The sequence below is a fragment of the Tigriopus californicus genome, chromosome 3 (assembly GCF_007210705.1).
Source record: "Tigriopus californicus strain San Diego chromosome 3, Tcal_SD_v2.1, whole genome shotgun sequence".
Taxonomy (NCBI): domain Eukaryota; kingdom Metazoa; phylum Arthropoda; class Copepoda; order Harpacticoida; family Harpacticidae; genus Tigriopus; species Tigriopus californicus.
Genome location: NC_081442.1, coordinates 7637285 through 7654388, shown reverse-complemented (window position 1 = coordinate 7654388; position 17104 = coordinate 7637285). Strand labels below are relative to the sequence as shown.

Sequence of the window (17104 nt, the reverse complement as noted above, 5' to 3'; positions counted from 1 at the left end):
CAATCGGACCCTGGCCTGACCTTGGTCTTCTGCGTGAGTCACCCTGCCAACGACGCCAACATGTCATGCCACACGGCCGTTTTAGCCTTTCTCTGAAATTAGAACTGCCTGCTTCTCGCCCGCCAATCGTCAACATTACGTCAGCGGCAATGTTTATGGAATGAAGCAGAATTCCTGGCCGTTGTTAGGCTAAATTGGCCAGGTATGTCGCGGGGATTTGCAGCTGATACGCTTCCTCGGACCCACCAGCCCAGGATCATCCACTGAAAATTTAAGCCTGCCTGACTTGGCCTGTTCCGCCAATTTGATCACGTGACCAGAATCTGGATGTTTTGGTCAAAATCCGTCAAATGAAGGCCCGTTTCTGGACTACGCTCGCTACCTATCCTCCAAGCGCTGCTTGCATGTACGTTTCAAGGATAAAACAAAACCATTGATCTTGACCAGTGGTTGTAAGATATTTTTCTCAAGAGACCCTAGATTTCCATACTGTCTGCCAGGCATTTGCTCAAAATATCAATGATCTTATAGTTTTTTACATTCTTCTCTCCCTCCTCTCATTACGGAGAAATACCGGAATACGCTCTACATAAGATGCCTGACTAACAATGAATTTTTTACTGAAAAACTTATTGCTGATGTATTGTATCACCATATATATATACCACCAACCCTTTTAATAGAACATTCAAATCCAGTATGGGTATAACTACAAGTACTTTTGGTATTCAAGTAGAGATGAAAAAAAGCTATATATTGTGTACTTATAGCATACCAGTGATTAGTCGACATCATCTTTTTCTGTTAAATTGTGCTAAAAATGCTTATGCAAAGTTTAGAAAAAGCAATGTTTCTAAAATTAGTCACTTTTTTCCCTTGTACTATATGTTGGAAATGATGATTTCAAAAGTGTTGGTGCGTTATCAACCATGCAGTATTCAACCTCCTTCAAAATAATTATTTACATGTCATAATTGTTCGGAATTTTATCCATAGAGAATTTGAATCGTTTCCCAGGGGAGCTGATGGTTATTCATTGCGTCACAGTACTTGGGCAATGGTTTTATTCATTTACTAATCTCTTGATAAAGTTGGGCATCTTAGAGCTTGTTTTCTCGTTTCTACTAAAGGTTCTGAGAGAAGAGATGCGTCATCTTAATGCTAGCGACATGGGCAATGCGACGGTGAAACATTGAACCTGAAAAAAAATAAATCAAGAAGCAGTGTTTCTCCTTCTAACAAATCAAGTGATCAATATGACATCAGACAAACCCAGCTTCAAAATGATCAAAAAGATGTCTCAATTAAATTCATATCTCACTGACGGATGAATATGGAGGTTTAGTGATTTCCATTCTTCCCTTACCACCGGACATAGAAAACCATAACTAGAATGCTTAAGTTCAACAGGAGCTGTACCGCATGAGCATGTTTTCAGGTCAGCTGACGCTGGTGGAAAAAGGACACAGATATTTCGTGAAATCTTGCTTCAGGCATGTTGAATTATCCTCATGAAACGTTTGTTATTCCTCTTTAATCTTAATTTCTTTTGAATCTTACAAATATACAGGTAGAAAGAGTGATCGAATGATAAAAAAATTTTTTAGGGCATAATACACATAACATGTCAAAACAAGATTTGGGCATTAGAACAGCAAATCCTGTACTCTATTGATTGTCCTTGTTTAACAACGCATCTCGAAAATCTCAAAAGTGTAACAAATGTATCCGAAGTTGCAACACAATGATGAGGCATTCGGAATTTCGTTTCAATTTCCCAACAATGTGCATGTGTGTGGGCAACATGGTTGCGCCTTTACGTAATAAAAGTAATTCCGACACCTCTGGAGGTCAGCCTGAACCCAGGCTTGTTCCTTGCGTTTCAGTTAAGTGTTTCCACCACATGGATGAAAACTTTAACTTGAGCCCCATTTTAACCTCTTCAAAATTTCGGTGTTAAAATTGTGGCCGGACAGCTTACTCAAACCCGTTTTATGAAGCGTGCTGGACGAGAGCAAATGCTTGACAAGGAGTCTTATTAGGGGTTTCTACTCTGAATTTGGACGAGCCGTCAACGATTCAAATTTGCACCATAGTTGTCCTAAGTAGCTTGACTATGAATGAAACATTTTTTCCACCAGCGACAGCTGAGACGAAAACATGCGATCGCAGCGCCCTTGATCGATCTATATATGAAGTTATCTATGCCACCGACAGTAAAAAAAAGCGAAATGGGCCATTTGGCCGGGTTGCGGCTGGTCGGACAAGTTTGGGACGAAACGAGTCTATTACATTTATTAGCAATACCATGGTCTCTATCATGGTTAGTATGATTTAGAATCAATACAGAGACACCAAGGGATACATTCCAATCAAAATATTCTTTCTTGCTTACTTGGCAAATTTCTGTGTTTCAAGTACCATCGTTAAATCGACGGAGCTTTGCCAACTTAGACAGTACGACGAGAGGAGGAGAATCAGTTCCATTGATTTAATGACTTGATTCATGAAATGCAGGAATTGGACTTGCGAAGGGTTGCAAGGACTGGCATTGATGGCGCCAGTTATGGTTGTATATGAGGAATGATATTTAAAGATTAGGTGATTCCATTTTTTACTTCCCGCGGGAGATAAAATAGGGATTGCGAGGTCCAATGAGCCTAACCACGCACTTCTAGAGATATGGACTGCAAACGAAAGGAAAAATATCCTATCTCTTAAACTGCTCATCTTATTCCAAATAAGCACTTCATACGACCACAAGATCTTGTTGAATAGATGAATTCAGCCAAGTTTGAGCCTAAACCTATGCTTAGGGAACTCAGGAGACATGTTCAAAGTTATGTAGGAAACACTATAAAAATTTGAATTTTCGGCCTGCCCTTGGTCAGCTACGTAAGCTTTTGACAACACAACTTTGAAACGATCAACTTTGCGTGTAAATGATATAAAATTGACCTACCGTTAATTGAAGAGATGTGCAGCTCGTTTGCAGTCCATGTTTCTAGAAGTCCGTGGCCTAACTCATTTTCTTCGGTAATCGAGACCCGAGGTTTCGTTATTCATGAATGGGACTTTGCGTTCATAAATGCTTTCAGAGTGCACGATTTGACATAAACTTGGGCGACTTTTTAAGGAATTAATGGTTGAGATTTCTAGGCACAATATTACATGAATTCCATTGCAATGTCCATGAGCTGGTCATAATGACACTTTGACTAGCTCATGTGGACTAAGTTGTGCCTAACCTAACATCCACATTTTTGTAATCTGAATCTGAGGGATTTTTTCCAATCTGACTGACTCTGAATCCGAACTTTTCTGTCCTAGTCAAATTAAAATAAAGAACAAAAGCAAAGAGATTTGCCTGATCCAATTCTGATATTTTTTTGCTGAATCAACTATGATCTGATTTTTTGGCTTAATCCAATTCAAATCATATTTAACTCGCCCAATTGACTTAGTTCAAGGGATCACATTACTTGTAGTGGTGAGAAATTCCATGAAAAAAACGAATCAACTAATAAACAATTTGATCCCCACTATTATCTAAACAAAATATATGCTTCATATGTAAAACACAAATTCATACAGCTTCAACAAAGGAGCATTTTTGCTACTGTAATAATGTGATAAAACAAATATTAGTAAAAACCAAAGGTTGTCAAGTACATGTAAGAGCACAAAACTGTTATATTTAGTTTTTTTTAGTACCTTTTCTGTTTCGAAAAGTGCGTCAGTGACCTCCCAAAATTTGTGCTGACATCATCATGTGGCTACTACTTCAATGTCTCAATAGGAGTGCAGTTTTCGCAACCTTATCTTCATGTCAAAGTTTGAGTTGGTCACTATTTGACACTACTACAAAACCTTAAATTATGATTGAAGTTTGACATCTGAGGTTTAGTCCACTTTTCCACTTATGGCCTATTTGTGGATCTTATGCATAACGCTAGTTACAGTGTCATTATGACCAGCTCATGGACCTTGCAGTTGAATTCATCTAACTTTGTGCCTAGAACTTGCGACCATCGATCCCTTAGAGAGTTGCCCATGTTTAATTCCAATTCTAAAAATACTTTGAAATCTATTTATGAACGTAGTATCCCATTCATGAATAACGAAACCTCGGGTCTTGATTATCGAAGCAAATGAGTGAGAAAGTAGGAGTTGAAAAACTCTAGCGGCCAAAAAATGAAAAAGAACGTTAGCAGGGAAGAACCATGACTTTTTTTTGCTTCATTCAAAACTTTTGAAATCATATGCAGACAGATACAAACAGAAGTGATTAAACTCTTATGAACAAACGATTTGAGTTCATGCGAGATTATAAAATAAGAGTGATGAGTGGAGACTTTGTTAGTGTGTCCTTTAAATATCTTGTCATTTTGGACCATGCTTAAATATTCAGGTGGTTTTCACTAAATTTCCGAAAAAATAACAGTTTTGGTGTCTAATAATCCTAAAATGCATCTTGGTATGTATGTTGCACTTTAATACTTCTACATTTGTTACGTTCGTTTTTGCTTAAAAAATTCAGCCCTGCCTCCAGTGGTGCGTTTTTTGTTGCAATCCTGAACTTATTTGTTAATCAACAAGACCATTCATGTATTTCAACTTAGCATTGCATTTATCCAAATCTTGGCTACGTTTTTTTGCAAGATAAAGTGCAAAATATGCGCGAACTACTCTTTTTCTAACTAGTCTTCAAAAAATCATAAAAAAATGTTCATAGTTTGTGGCATCTGAAATTTAGACCTTTGGAAGGAGGATGCATTTTAAGACGTTGCAATATTGGCTTTAGAAAAGTTTGCAACACCCAATTTGAGATTTTGAGACAAAAGTACACCAAAATTAAAGTGCAAGGAAAATAATCCATTTAGTACAGCCTCTTTTCAACACAACTGGCCATTAAGTTCAGTAAGTTATTGATAGTTGACAAATTCATTAGATAAAGTATTGTAAACTTGATTATTTAGTAACACTGTTTTGGCTCAATTAAAAATTAATCCTAAAAACTCAAAGGCGTACAGAGTCTCAAATTTCACATATACTATTGATCAAAAAAACAGTAGCAATTTATAATATATGTGAATCAAATATTTTCATTTTCTTATCTATTGGGCCGGTTTTTTTTATATTTTGTCTTTTTCAAAGAAAATATTGTTTCTTCATTTCACCAGAAACAGTTAAACTTTTTCAGTGTCTCTAGTGACGAGAGTTCAGATTTAGCACTTGATAGTAATGCCGCCACACAAAAACTGAATTGATTTCTTTCCAAGGAATCCAGTCCAACTTCTTAACCCATGCTCTTTATCACCAAACTTGATGTATGAGTTGTTCAACCAATAAACAACCTTTATTGCATTGTTGTTGCAGCCCATCTCTCTATAGAACCATCAATAGGGGTCACAGGATCAAATCATTATCAAAATTAAATGAAGGCAACCAGAAAGCTTGGAAAGTAAAAGCAATAGCTATTACCCTAAATGGTGTCAAAAACTTCTCAAAACCTTGAGAAGTACAATAGGAAGAAGGGATGTTCGAAGGTAGATTGTCCTTTTTTCTATCCGTACATGTGTCAGCCCATGATACTTGAGACGCGCTTTACTGTGCGGTGTACCTCTGTCCACGTAGAGGGGACAAAAAGGAAACAAAGGTACACACAAGCCCAGTCTCGTAGATATAGAGCTGACCCCATTCCCAAACCTAAGACCACCCCACCCCCTTTCCTTAACCCATTTAGCTTCCTCCTTCACACTCCTCATAACTCCCATTCTCTCTCCCAATTCCCTCATCTTCCCTTAATTACCCAATCCACACCCATTCCTATAAAACCTCCTTCCTAATATTCCTTGTCCCACCCCTATTCCCAAAATACGTTCCTATCCAAATGTAGCTGCCCAACCTATTCCTCAAACCCAACAATCCTCATTAGATCATATCATGCTTTGCCTCTAGTAGAACGTAGCTTTGTTGATCAGCGGGATTTTTTACGGTTGGAGAGGATGGTCCAAGATACTGTAAACTTGGTCCGTCAAAAGAGAGGCCCGTAATGGGCTATATTTGACCGTGCATTGTCTAATTTCTAAAAAAGACAGCACAAGAAGTAAAATCTTAGAAGAAATGGCCGTTGGAGAGAGAGACGTCATTTAATCTCCATAACAGAAACCTGGCTTCGGCCAGGGGTCTTAGATGAAGAACTAACCATGGTTGGTTTCTCGAGTGTTGGAAGCTTACTGGACTCTTACGAGTCGTATATTTCTTTATATAGCTGACGGAATAGGATATAGATTGGGAGGATACTACACCTCCCCCAGATTATGGACACAATTTCAATTATGGGACATGAACGATAAAAATAAATCGATAATGGAAAGACGGTGAGAGAATACGATGTCGAAAGTAAATGAATCAACACGAAGAAGAGTCGATACGGGGACGGTCAGTCTGTGAGGAACGATGGAACTAGCGTAACTGTCCTCAGTAATCATCTTGGGGGTCGGAGGGCCGTAACAAGTTGTCCCCGGCGGCTTATCGAAAGGAACACGAGGGAAGTAAATTTGTCCTTGCGCCTGCGCCTGGCGGCGGTAAAATGTCTTGTAGGCATCGTGCCTCATGTTTTGGTTCTGAAACCACTTTAAAAACTTGCACAAGAGGACGAGGATTATTAGGACGGCTATGAGGGATACAGTTCCGAAGCCAGCTGAGGTTGAGTGAATTTCCAAGAAATGGAAACCATTAGATTCACTAGAGACGCGAGTCTGGCGATCTCCGTATGATTGGGGTGTTCAGAGGCGTTTAAATCACGGCCTGCACGATTGCCCATAATTAGGGCAAGTTACTTTTTCGTCTTCTGAGAAATGCGAGAAGACCGTATGTGTGGGAGCGTAGGTTCGAATCCTACCAACTGCGCCATCGAGTGTTGGAAGCTTACTGGACTCTTACGAGTCGTATATTTCTTTATATAGCTGACGGAATAGGATATAGATTGGGAGGATACTACAGTTTCCACTTAATTTCTTGTGAAAGGGTACGTCCTGATAATCCCATTTTCCCACATGGGGCACGGTGGTATTCTACATAAAATGAAATGTGATGACATTTAACCTATAGCATGGAATTTACAAACTCTTAGGATTCTTAATGTAGGCTCAAAATTATCGCTCATAGGCCAATAGAGAAAGAAAATACAGATTTAAGATTTTGCCCAAAATTTAAACTTTCCCGCCCTTTTAAGATGAACATTGGCCGTTGGTTATAGAAAAGTTAGAGGACCTGGATCTGGTTTCAATTCTGAAACAGAAATTGTCCATAGATGCAGCCACTGATAGTTTAGTTTCAGTTTTTAAGGAAGTTTGCTTCCGTCTAGCAATCTCTGAATGTGTTCCGAAAGTTGGTACAAGGACAAAAATTCCAAAATATAGGAAGACTTTGTTCAAAAAGAGTTGCAAACTAGCAAAAAGGCTGAAGAGCACTTCGAATCCAGTAATTGTGGCTAGTCTTCAAAATTAGTTGGACGTATTTCAGGGTAAGATTAAGGTCTTTATCGAATATGACCAGTCGCAAGGTGAGAGTAAGGTGCCCAATAGGTCAGATCGAATCCAAAGGCTTTTTTCCCTTCCGCGAACTCTAAGAGAAAGATAAAACACGTACCCTGTTGGGCCTTTTGAGGTTGATGGAGAAGCCATTAGTAATGTAGAGGCTATGGCTAACATGCTTGGAGATCAGTTCTCTAGTGTGTTTTCAACCCCACTGAGTTTAGAAGTAACAGCTCATTGTTCTAATAAGGGCCCTTATTTGCAACGTCACACGGCCCAAAGAAAACGGCAAGAGGCACAGTAGATTGCTAAATAAACTGCTCTTGCCTTGCCTTGAACGCAATTTCTTTTCCCGACATTATGTGACCCGGGGCACTAATAATAAATAAGATTTTGATAGAATTAGCCAAAAACAACACAAGCGCATTATAATTCAATAAAAAGTAATTAGCCCAATCAGCCATTTATTTGGTAGAGGCTGAATCACATGAATCTTATGAAAAAATGGGTTTACAAAGGGTTTAGAAAGTAACAAAATAGTAGTAACAACTCAAAATGCCATATCCATGAATCAGCTTGCCTTCAAGTAAAATTTGGCAGGGTCCTTGAAGAAAATATTCAACAATCCTTGTCATGATAGAACTCTTCCTTAAACAGCACATCAGTTCAAAATCTGTTTGGAAACTTTTTAGTTCTTCAATTTTGAAGTGGAGCCACTTGTCAAACATTGCGCGTCTCTGAATCCAGGGTCCCTAGTTTCTGGTAGAAATGGCCAAGATTCCAGTAGCCTTGCAAAGGACCTGGAAAGAAGCTAACAGAATGAAATCCCGCTCAATGACCTTTGGGTCAACTCCTTAGCATATTCCACTTGTAGATAATAGGGGTAAAGATATTGAGTAAGTCTCAATGCATACATAGCAGAATGCAGCTCCAGATTTCCCTTGCCGCATGCGTAGCTCAACGTCAAGGTCAAGGAATGGAGCGACTTGCCGAACAAGCCCATGAAAGCCTAATCATGCGGAGTTTGTCAAGACATGGGCTAAATATTGCGTGAAGGAGACGTCTAACCCCGATTATAGCAGACGCCTTCCTCAAAGCGTAATGGATTTCTATGGCTCGCATGCTTACTAAAAGTGTTTTTCTTCATGCACCAATTCCTTCCATTTCTACATTTTCTTCCCAATCGTTAATACAAAAAGCAAAACAAAAAATCTCATGCATTTCCATCTTTTTCCGGGACATACCAAAACCAAGAATATACTTTACCAAATGTCATTGCAGAATCAGAAATAAAATAGGACAAGCCTAAGCAAAGCATAAAAAGACGTATATTCCGAAAACAAATTATTGATGGAAGTTAACTGAGAGCAGGTCAAACAGACGACCCGTGATACTCAGAAGAGATGTCTTTTAAGGGTAGTAACTAAGCATGTTGATGATTTCTGCACTGGACAAGGCAACTCAGTTCAATCATCACCTCCAGGATGGTCTCATTACCAACACTAATATACTTGTAAATTTTACTAAAATTGGAGTTGAGCAATGAATGTCGCTAGTGCTGCCCAGGGTCTCTAGTGCTGCCATTAATCTATTTTCAGGCCCTTGAATAGTTCTGCATGTCTTGAATTAACAATTGATTAGCAAGTGCATCATCTATAATATTCACAAACCAAACAGGAAAACTGTAACACAATCACCTCTAAAGATGACCTGTTTTTCCCAAATTTCAGAATGCAAATGCAACTCCATTGGTTGTTGTCTTAGTGGTTGTTAATATACTTGTGCAACTCAAAACGGCAAGCCTGGCTCAATCATAACAAAAGACCAATTTAGATGAGAGTTAGCACCATGAGCATTTATTTCAATTTTGGATGCGTTTTAATGCTCAAAGTGATCAACACATGAACTTATAGAAACAATAGGGTATTGAAATTTGTCCCCTCTCTTCAAATATAATGATGAAATTCGTTTATAATTTAATTTTTGGGAAGTTAATGGCTCCTGGGGCGTGCGCAGTGAACGCAGCAAAGGTTGAGTCACTTTTGCTTAAAATTATTTTGATTGTGAATACCATGTGTCACCATCTTGAGGAGGGTTGTTGGATCTTGTGCTTCGTCAAGCCATGCCCCGTCATCTATCCTATTCTCTTCTAACTTTTTCAAGCATAACTGGTTCCAACTTCCACTTCGTTCATTACTTCCTACCACAGTTTCAATTTATCTCTTACATGAATCACACGACTCCGCACCTAATATCCTAGTAACCCTTTGCAGCTACTTAATCCGCGTGCAATTTCAAGGGGTGACATAAAAACAGGCGCACCAAAAAATTAAACAGGCACACCAAAGTTTTTGGTTATCACATCAATAAATAAACTGGCAAACGCATACTGTAGATATAAAAAATACACAAAAAAGCGAGCACACCAAACTCTGTGATGGCATACCAAACCAAATATTGGTACACAAAAAGAGCAAAGTAGCTGCCTGACTAATACGGTAAACGTTATTCTCCACCGATTAGTTGGCGGTTCTACTTTTTTAAATCTTAACCTGACCTAATCAAACCTAATCTAACCTTACCTAACCTAAGCCAACCTAACCTAACACGATGTTAATAACCCTAAAAGTCTATATCTAAACCTATTAACATTTTGCCACAAATTTAAAAATGAGCACCGCCAACTAATCGGTGGAGAATAACGTTTATCGACTCTTACACATAATCTGAGGGCTTATGAGGCTAAGGTGACCATCTAACAATGAATGGGTGCAAAACTTAATCGAGGCTGGATGACCGTGGTTGTAAAAAGAACTAAGTTAATTGGTTTTTACGTGACAATCTAACTAACATTGTTACTCTTTTTTCAAATCATAGTGTAACTTCTAACTACTCAGAAAGGGTAGAATCAAGCTTAAGTAAAAGTTAGTTCGAGATTCCACTTCGCTAGAAATAATCGCCCTGCTAAAGACGTACGGGCCCTGTCACCCAGCCAATTCTTTTCCAAGCAGATTGTGTAAGTCGTCAGGGGTGCCGATACATGGTAAGATACTGGATAATGTGGTTTTGTGTGTTATGTTCCGGCAAAGTCATTGTTCATAACCTAACTACTGCTTGGCGTAGCTGAGAGTGACTTCAATCCTGAAACAAGAACTCTCTGGGACATCTTTGAAGTGGGATAGCAGGGAGGGGAGAGGAGATTTCAGAAGCAATCGAAAATTACCCATTCCTTGGTAGGAAGAAAGAAGACAACTGATCCATTTCATCAATAGTAGGTGTGGATGGTTGGGGATGAAAAGTAGAAATGACATCCTAAGTGTGGTTAAAGTTATTATTTGCTCAATGTTTGACCTTAATCATAATCGATCTTAATCCTGTATAGAAATCAAATTCAGCATTCACATTTTCAGTTATGTGCAGTGGAAATGCTTCCATATTGTTCCTTAGCTCTAAGCTTTCTCTTCATGCATATCTGTTGCAACAAGGACTGTCTAGAGCTCTTTAATGTTGTTAGCTCATCTACCACATTCTTTTACTTGCACCCTCCTGACCATACCTTATTAAGTTGTTCAAGATCACTCAATTTCAGGTCCGTTAGAGACTAAGCTTTGCCTGATATTGCTTACCTCGTGCCCCAACAACTAAAGTATCTCTAAATGATTGTTTTCTAGCTTTATTATTCAGGGTGTCTTTTTACAGTTGGGTTTACCTTTTTGTTATTTGGTGTGCTATATTAAAGTTTGGTGTGATTTTAATCCTCTTCCGTGTGCTTAGTATGAATCTTCTTTGGATTTTATTTTGGTGCGGCAATTTTTACTCTTTGTATGTAGCCTTTTAAATTCGGTGGGCCAATTTCTTTTTTGGGTGTGCCACAAACACTTTATTTTGTGCCCACTTGCGTGTGCCACTTTAAAGTTTTGGTGTGCCACTTCATGGTTTTGGTGTGCACTTTAGTTTTGGTGTGCTCCTTTTTATTTTTCGTGTGTTGGTAAGAGTGTGCCAATTCATTCTTTTTGGTGTGCCAATTTCAAGTTGTTACAATGGCGATAAGAAGGGATACAATGTTCCACCTAATCATTTTCCTTGGTATGGCAATCAAAATAATCCTTGATCTTCATCTCCTCCTGTTTGCCCAAGGCAGTCGATGTGAGATTCACATTGTGCAAGTTTTGACTGGCCATTGGGATAGGTCTGAAGCAAGGCGTACCCTTCAAGCAAGAGGCGTCAGTCAAAAGAAAAGAAAGGAGCGCGGGATCAAAATGAGCCAGAATTGAACCTCCTGGTGCGGTGCGGATGGCTTTTGCGGCGTTGAAAGCATTCTGATGATTGGAGAACCAAATGAAAACATTGTCCTTCTTCAAAAGGTTTTCGAACGGTTGGGCACTGTGGCCCGAATCTGGCACGTACTGCTCTAACTCATTGGCCTGTCCAAGAAATGGTTGGGGATCGGCGATGTTTTCAGGAGTGGGGAAATTGGGATTTGCGGCAACCTTGGCGGGTTCTGGACAAACATCCTCAGTGCCTATGATGTATCCCGCGAACTAGGCAAAAGATCCCGTTTGTGCTTTGGTCTTGGTGAGTGTGATACTGTGCTCTTGGCATCTTTTAAGAATGGCCATTGTTTTCTTGATGAGATCAGAGAAAGAATCGCCACACACAAGGATATTGTTAACAATCTTCTTGACCTCAGCAACGCAAGCCAAAGCACGGTTGCCACAAACGCAAAACTCATTGGCAGATGTGTTTAGGCCTATTGGGGCCTTGCAATTACAAATGCGACCAAAAGGTGTCGAAAATGATGTAAGGGCTCTTGATTTTTCGTTCAGCTCCACCTCACTATAGCCTTTGACAGCATCAAGCATGACAGACCATTTACTGGCCAAAAATTGAGTTCCTCCTCTTTTATTTGCTCTAAAATTGTTAGCGTAGTTTCAATGCATTTGGCTATTACTTACCTGGGTAGCCACGCCAAGCTCAATGCGATTTCTTATTTGATTGGTTGTAATTTGATGGCACTTTTCTTAAGTTTCTGCTGAAATATATCTCCACACTTTTTAACGTTTTTGTTTGGTGCATCGAGATTGATTTCGAGCGTCAAAGTAACTAACTCCTTGTGGAGGTATACTCATACGTTTTCGATTGGAGACAAGTCTGGAGAGTTGCTGAGCCATCTGAACATTCTCTTAAACAAAGATAAGTTTCAATCCGCCTTCCCAAAGGCTAATAGCTATGGCTTTGACCTGGAAAGTCATTTTGCATACCAAGCCAAGACATTAAACAGGGTTTAAAACGGGAGGCCCGAAACAACGATGACTGCTGATCTCTGTTGATATGTAAGGCGGCTACTATTCATTAATTTGTTCAAAGCTATTTAAATGAATCTTTTGCAAAAGAGGTTATGTTGAAGACGTGTAAATTCACGAGGGGCACTCAATTTCGGGACACACTGTAGAGGACGGTGGAATCAAGGTGAATATGTCCTTGGCAGATGGGAATTGGCGGATTGGTCGTTTGACATATTTGTTAAGGGCAGTGAAATCCACAACTAGACGAACTGCTCCATTGGGCTTTGGGACCGCTTGACTTGGACTTGCCCATGTCGAAGCGTCAGGGGCTCTTTCAATTATGCCCAAAGTGGACATGAACTCAAGCTCCTTTTCAGTTTTATCAGTGTATGCAAAGGAAATATTTCTTACTACTGTGTCATGGGTGGGATGGATCGGAAGATCGTCCCTGAGAAGAATGGTCATTGGTGGTCCAATCATGGGACGGAGCTTGTCCAAATTGAAGACTGGAAGAAACTGGTCTAAGACACATCTAATTCCATCCTTGACCTGCTCCTCTGATGGTTTGGCCAGAATGGAGTGCGAATGGGTCCACACAAGATATATCAAGGGTAAACCCTCCGCAGATCATGTTTATTGAATGATGACGAGAAAATAATATGGTAGCTTTTCATAGGGAAATGATAAGGGGGAAGGAACTCCAATTTACACTTTGAGTGGTTGTATCAAGAATAGACCTTTTTGGGGTTCATATAATTCACGTGTACACCTGAAAATAGAAGCTACAAACCCAAAACCTAGGTTTTTACCTTTTTCAGCCAAAGTTTTGACAAATTACCTAAAATGTTGTTTTGGAGAAACAATTTTTTTTGTAACTTTTTCGGCATTTTTCATGCTCACATATTAAAAACCTTGAATAAACAGAAAACAAACTTGAAATTGGGCTGTAAATCTGAGCAACCCTTTCAATGGCATTAAAAAGTGGCCAAATCACACCAAATCCAAAACTGACTTCATTGACAAAAAATCTCACGGCACCTAACTTCTTGTTTGTTTTGCAAAAACATGCATCTGTTTTATTGCTTTGATTTTTCTTCAACAAATGAGAATATATGCTCTCATCTTTTGAGCACGTTGTTGAAAAACAAGCCCAGGATGCAACTAAGGATGCAATAAACTTCAAAGATGCTTTATATTGTTACGGCATACCAAGGTATTTTGAGCAATTAGTTAAGCTTGACACGTATTTTCTAATAACATGCTCTGATTCCAGAGGATCAGTATCTGAAGAGTAATATAAGACTTAACTTCCATAACAATCACAGGTGTTGTCAATATATCAGCTTTGACTTGTCCCCACCTAAGTAATCAAAAGCCAGTAGGGAAACTTCAAGTTTGGATGGCTGGTGTCAGGTTGTCGGGGTTAGGTACCACTGAGATTACAGCACGAAAGGAAAATTCAAGTCTCTCCCGGAGATCACCTGTTTTTATACAAAAGGAAACCTACTTGCTATTATTAGAAATCGACTTCAGCCAATGCCATTTTTTCAAGTCCTCAGTGTGTTGCTGCTCATGGGGTTTTGTTTGACAAAATATGTTCAATCAACATTTTCCAGTGGGTTGTACAATCATCTTTGTCCTATGAAAGCGATGGCAGGCGGAACCCTGAATTGTCAAGTGCAAACATACCTCAAGGGTGCCAAATTCTCATCAAAATAACGAAAATGCAGATTTTCGACCCAAACAAAATCAGTCAAAATAAGCCTAAAATGCATAAAAATGTGAAATCGTACCAAAGATGCTGATGGATCTTGTGCTTTATCCTATGCCATGCCCTGCCATCTATCCTATTCGTTTCTTACCATTTCCTATAGAACCGGTTCCTTCTTCCACGTAGTTGATTCTCTCCGACCACAGTCTGAATAAATCTCTTACATGAATTACACGGCTCCGCACTTAATATCCTAATATGGCGCGGTCGTAGTGGAATCATCTGCGTTTTTGGTACTCCACCACATACTTTGGATACCCATCACCCATCTGGATTTTTCCTGCCGCATCAGGACCATTTCCCTCACTATTACGGCTGGATTCTTCCTCGAGGAAATCTCACCAGTTGGCCCATTCAACCACGTGCCACAACTGCAATGTGTGTTTGAGCCATGGATTCCGTAAATAAATCACTTGTCGCCAAAACAGGAACCTTCTCCAGACACCTCAATTCCTGCGAGACCTACCTTTCCGATGTTGAATCGATTGACCCCTCCGGGTTGGAGATGTCAATGGTAGACCGGATTGATGGGCTATTCACCAAGGTGGAATCTTCTTTCAATTCCTTGGAAGAATTTTTGGATTCATCCAGCTCCATCACCGATGCGGATTCAATTACCAAGGAAGTATCCATGCTTGATCAATTTTCCGGTAATATAAGCAAACTTCGTCAAAGGATTTTGAACACGTCATCTCAAATTCGGACTCAATCGAGAAGCTCCACCGTTCCATCCTCATCACCGCTCTTGTCTCCTTCAACATCCTCCTCCAAGATCAATCTTGCCTTTAAACCAGATAGGTTGCTTTCTTCTTGCACTCTTGCTGAATTTCGTTCTTGGAATACGGGTTTCAAGCTCTTCTATTCTTCTAACAACATGGACACTTTTCCCTTACCCGAGCAACATGGCTATCTACGTTCATGTTTAGAATTGAAACTTTAGCAAATGCTTAGCACAAAGGTTGATGATGTTACACCCATCTTGGGAGATGATGGCTGCATTGCAAGGCTGAGGAATATTTTTGTCCAACACACTCCGCTACTTACCAGACGATACAACTTCTTTAGATGCCATCAACAATCAGGTGAGCGTTTTAGTTACTGGTACCTTCGACTCCAACTTGAAGGCCAGGAAGCTGAACTCGCCACCATGAGTGAAGATGATCTCTACATTTTGAGGTTGATCACCGGTAGCTCGGATCGTCGATTACGAGAAGAATTTCTTCAACAAGCTAATCCAACCCGTGATCTTCTTCATCGTACGCTAGAACGCTTGACGAGCCCTCATTTCTAGGGAAAGTGACCCATTCACGGTCCATTCTGTCAGAGCCATCAGAGGAGCAGGTCAAGGACGGAATTAGTGATCTCTTGGACCAATTTCCCTCAGTCTTTGATTCGTCTGACAAGCTCAGACCCATTATTGGACCACCAATGACCATTCATCTGAAGGACGATCTTCCAATCCATCCCATCCACGTCACAGTTGCAAGAAATGTTCCATTTGCATAAGCTGATCAAGCTCAAAAGATGTCCGCTTTGGGGATCATTGAAGATGCCCCTGAACCTTCCGCATGGGTGAGCCCAAGTCTAGTGGTCCCAAAGCCCAATGGATCAGTTCGTCTTTTTGTGGATTTCACTGCCCTTAACAAATAAGTCAAACGACCAATCCACCCATTCCCATCTGCCAAGGACATATCCCCTTCGATCCCACCGTCCTCCAAGTGGTTTGTCGTCCTTGATGCCGTCAAAGGCTATTGGCAGGTGGATCTGGATGAAAAATCAAGAGCTCTCACAACATTCTTGACGCCTTTTGGTCGCTTTCGTTACTGCAGGGCCCCAATGGGTCTAAAAGCTTCTGGCGATGAATTCTGCGCTCGTGGCGACCGTGCTTTGGCTGGCCTTGCTGGGGTCAAGAAAATCGTCGATGATATCCTCGTGGGCGGGGATTCTTTCTCCGACCTCGTCACCAAGACAAAGGCCGTTCTTCAAAGATGCAAAGAACACGGTATCACACTCTCCAAGGCCAAAGCACAAGTGGGATCTTCTGTCAAGTTCGCGGGATACATCATTGGCACTGATGGTGTTCGCCCAGACCCCGCCAAGGTCGCCGCAATTCCCGATTTCCCCGCTCCTCAAAACATCACTGATCCGATCATTTCTTGGACTGGTCAATCAGTTAGGGCAATTTGTGCCCAATTTGGCACACGCCGCCCAACCACTTCGAGACCTTTTGAAGAAGGACACTGCCTTCATTTGGTTGTCCGAGCATCAGGACGGTTTCAACGCTGTGAAAGCCATCCTCACCACACCAGGAGGTTCGATTTTGGCTCATTTCGATTCCGCACTCCCTTCTCTTCTTTTGACTGACGCCTCTTGCTTGAAGGGATTAGGGTATGCCCTCCTTCAGACGTACTCCTAACGGCCAGTCAAAACTGGTCCGGTGCGGATCTCGATATTTGACTGACGCGGAGACACGCTATGCCGTATGCGAAATAGAGGCATTGGCTGTC

At 40.4% G+C, this 17104-nt stretch overlaps 1 long non-coding RNA gene across 1 annotated transcript; it reads right to left on the bottom strand.

Annotated features, from left to right (window-relative positions):
- Window positions 1-8104: 8104 nt before the first annotated feature.
- Window positions 8105-15575, bottom strand: LOC131877768 (uncharacterized). The gene is made up of 3 exons (XR_009372911.1): window positions 15064-15575; window positions 14689-14968; window positions 8105-8341 (listed from the first exon to the last, which is right to left on the bottom strand). It is a non-coding gene; the product is annotated as an uncharacterized LOC131877768 (long non-coding RNA).
- Window positions 15576-17104: the final 1529 nt, after the last annotated feature.